Source organism: Pistacia vera, unplaced genomic scaffold (genome assembly GCF_008641045.1).
Source record: "Pistacia vera cultivar Batoury unplaced genomic scaffold, PisVer_v2 Contig823, whole genome shotgun sequence".
Taxonomy (NCBI): domain Eukaryota; kingdom Viridiplantae; phylum Streptophyta; class Magnoliopsida; order Sapindales; family Anacardiaceae; genus Pistacia; species Pistacia vera.
Genome location: NW_022196694.1, coordinates 71,227 through 75,229, shown reverse-complemented (window position 1 = coordinate 75,229; position 4,003 = coordinate 71,227). Strand labels below are relative to the sequence as shown.

Below are 4,003 nucleotides of genomic sequence, written 5' to 3'. Positions count from 1 at the left end.
TCACTAGAAAAAGACCAAACATACAGGGGTTATGGTCCCATTTCCAAAACCAACGGACACTCACAAAAATAACCAAACACATGGGGGCTTTTTTCAAAAAAAAAAAAAAAAAAAAAAAAAAAAAAAAAAAAAAACCTCTCATTAGGCAAATAAGATTTAAATTTAAGAACTATATGTATACATACCCACTTTGAGTTTCAGTTGAACATAAATGGACAGTTCAGTTGTTCCAAGTTTCAATTATAACCGGCAAAAGGAAAATAAAATATCGGTTCTTTAACTGGGAAATGCCTTGAAAGCCATTTCAAAGTTGAAATGCATAAGAACTTCAGTTTCTAGATGTTATACTTCCACACCGAATGATTCTTCTAGTAAAGCGCTCAACCCATCAGCTTTGATTGATGATTTCACCAGATTCTGCTAACGAAGAGACCTCCCAAGAGCCATCAAAGCTATGAATGCAAATCCACAGCCTTTATGCTGATTCCATCACCTACTCTGAGCTCATCAAGTGTTGCTTGGCCCGTGGCGCTGTTCAAGAAGGCAAACTCGTTCACAACCACGTCTTCCCAAAAGGGTATGAACCCAAAACGTTTTTAATCAACATTTTGATTAATATATACATGAAGTTTAATCTCTTGGAGGATGCTAAAACAGTGTTCGATAAAATGCCTGAGAGAACCATTGTTTCTTGGACAACAATGACATGGGCTTATTTAATGCTAAGATGAAAAACAAGGTACTTGAGTTCTTTATTTTGATGCTCAGAGAAGGTGTTAGACCAAATATGTACACCTACTCTTCCATTTTGAGATCTTGTGTTTGTTTACTATTGTGGAATAATTAAAGTTGGCTTGGATTCTGATGTGTTTGTTAGGAGTGCTTTGATTGATGTTTATGCCAAATGGGGTGAGTTGAAGAATGCACTGTGTGTTTTTAATGAGATGGTGACCAGAGATTTGGTTGTTTGGAACTCAATCATTGGAGGGTTTGCTCAAAATAGTGATGGTGAGGGCTAGTTTTATGGCGGATCAGGCCACGCTAACGAGTGTTTTGAGGGTGTGTACTAGATTAGCGCTGTTAGAATTGGGGACACAAGTCCATGTTCATGTATTGAAGTATGACCAAGATTTGATACTTAACAATGCACTTTTGGATATGTATAGCAAGTGTGGTAGCTTAGAAGATGCAAAGTCTATTTTTTATATGATGGTAGAGAAGGATGTGATTTCTTGGAGCACCATGATTGCAAGGTTGGCACAAAACAGATACAGTCGAAAGGCACTAAAATTGTTTGAGTTGATGAAAGCCTCAGGGTTAGAACCAAATTATATTACAATTCTTAGTGTTCTATTTGCTTGTAGCCATGCAGGGCTTGTAGAAGATGGGTTGTATTATTTCCAATCTATGAAGAAGCTTTATGGGATTGAACCAGAAAAGGAGCATTATGGCTGCATAATTGATCTTCTTGGAAAGGCTGGGACGGTCGATCAAGTAGTTAAGTTAATACATGACATGGAATATGAACCAGATGCTGTGACATGGAGAGCTTTGCCGGGTGCATACAAGGTTCACCGGAACACCGATCTTGCTATATATGCTCCCAAACAGATTCTAAATCTAGATCCCCAAGATGCAGGAACTTACATTCTATTATCTAACATTTATGCATATTTGCAAAGATGGGACAATGCAGTAGAAGTTATGAAGACCATGAGAGACAGGGGAGTAAGGAAAGAACCAGGGTGTAGCTGGATTGAAGTAAATAAGCACATTCATGCTTTCATTTTCCGAGATCGGTCACATCCAAAGATAGTTGAAAATTATAAGGAGCTCCACCAGTTAATTTACAAATTATTAGCGGTGGGATATGTGCCAAACACAAATTTTGTTTTGCACGATCTTGAAGGAGAGCAGAAAGAAGACTCAATTCGATACCACAGTGAAAAACTGGCAATTATTATCGGTTTGATGAGCTTGTCAAGGGGTAAGACCATCAGGATTAGGAAAAACATTAGGATATGTGGGGACTGTCATATCGTTGCAAAACTCACAGCAAAGATAGAAGATCAAACTGTAGTGATCAGAAACCCTATCCGTTATCATCATTTTCAAGATGGAATTTTCTCCTGTGGAGATTTTTGGTAGCAGATGTTAAAGAAATGCTTAAAACCTCACTATTACTCTCTCAGTGTCGAATAGGAACACAAAGCTTCTGCATTATTGAGATAGTCATGTAGATTCAAGCCATTTTGAAGCTTAAAGCTAGAAAATATAAATCGTAAGTATTACTTCTTAGTGATCATTTTACTTAAGAAGGGTCAACGAGGTTGATGGACATGATCACTGCTCATAACAATTTGAATCTAAGTCAGCTGTGAGCCACCAAAGAAATTGATGGCATGACCAATATATCACCTGTATTAAAGAAATGATAAATAATATGTAATTCTTCCATGATGCTACCCTTTTTTGGTCATCAGATGGATATTAAATGCAGATGAACACTATATGCAATTTGGAATGAGAAATGATATAAAAACTACTAGTATGCTGTTGCAAAAGCAAAAATCCTTTACCATAACATTAAGCAAATAGCACATTAATCAGAGAGTCAACGACTTCTATTTCTGATCAATTTCTTGCTTGTTCAGGCCATTTGCAGTTGAGAAATTCTCAATTGCGAATGCTAACAGAAGTGGTGCCATCTTTGATTCGACTAAATTAAGGTAATTATGGCTTTTCAGCTATTAATGTTGAGAGGCCTTGTTTCTTTATTCTTATTTAGCAAGCATTACTAGATAATATTATGTGTACTAGGGGATGCTGATGAATGAATATTTGAAGTTACACCGCTATCTTATATTCGTCTCATGTTTGAGTATATTGTGTTAGAATTTCCTAATAATATTGTGTGTACTAGGGGATGCTGATGAATGAATATTTGAAGTTACACCACTATCTTATATTCGTCTCATGTTTGAGTATGTTGTTTTAGAATTTCCTAATAGTTTCTTCTTTGAAGTTTATCTATGTGCATACTGCTACTCACTCAGCAATGAACATGAGTGAAAAAAAAAAAAAAGCCAAGTATAGCGGATCGCAAAGTGCTTCTGCATTAATTAGAGAGGCATGTGGTTTGAAGCAATTTTGAAGCTTAAAGCAAGAAACAAAAGATCATTAAGAATTATTTCTTAGTGATCATTCATATTAAGAAGGGTTGATGAGGTTGATGGTGGGCATGATCACTGCTCATACCAATTTGAATCTAGGTAGGGCTATAAGCCACTGAAGAAGCTGACAGTGTGGCCAATAAATCAAATGTATTGAAGAAATGATAAATAATATGTAATTGTTTCCTGATGCTATCATGTTTCGGTCATCAAATGAATATTATATGCAGATTGGAATGAGAAATGATATAACAATTACTAGAATGCTGTTGCAAAAGTAAAATCCTTCACCATTTCATACAGCAAATAACACATATAACCGGTCCTCATACCAGATTGCTTCCTTATTTATTGATACATCAGAGGGACATCTATTGACCTCAACTCCCATCTGTTACAACGAGGCCGAAACTGAGATCATGATGATGATAATCCGTGGATTATACTGTTTTGATTAGACTTTTTAGTCGGATTTCAGATACTTTTTAGTTCATTTTGACCTGAATTGCTACTTAATTCTTTATATTTTGTGTTTCAGGCTAAAATGGACATTTAATGCAATTAAGGAGCGAATTGTAGTTTTTGGATTTAGAAGTGAGCGGATCTCAGAAGTTAGGAAATTTCTGAAGCAAAATGGATGCACGATGAAGCTTGTTCCATGAGAAAAGTGTCAAAGATCGAAGATTCAAGCAAAGGAGCAAGTGAAGGGCAATTCTGTAATTTCAGAATTCCACATAAAGGTTTGTCGCATGTGGGATTATTTTACTTCGTTGCCGCGGCGAAGAACGAAGTCTGGGAATTTCGAAAACGCACAGTTTCGTTTAGGCATT

The 4,003-nt window shown here is 36.3% G+C and overlaps 1 pseudogene; it reads left to right on the top strand.

The window, feature by feature from the left end:
• The first annotated feature begins 280 nt into the window (after positions 1 to 280).
• LOC116117812 lies at positions 281 to 2,148 on the top strand (annotated as a pseudogene).
• Positions 2,149 to 4,003: the final 1,855 nt, after the last annotated feature.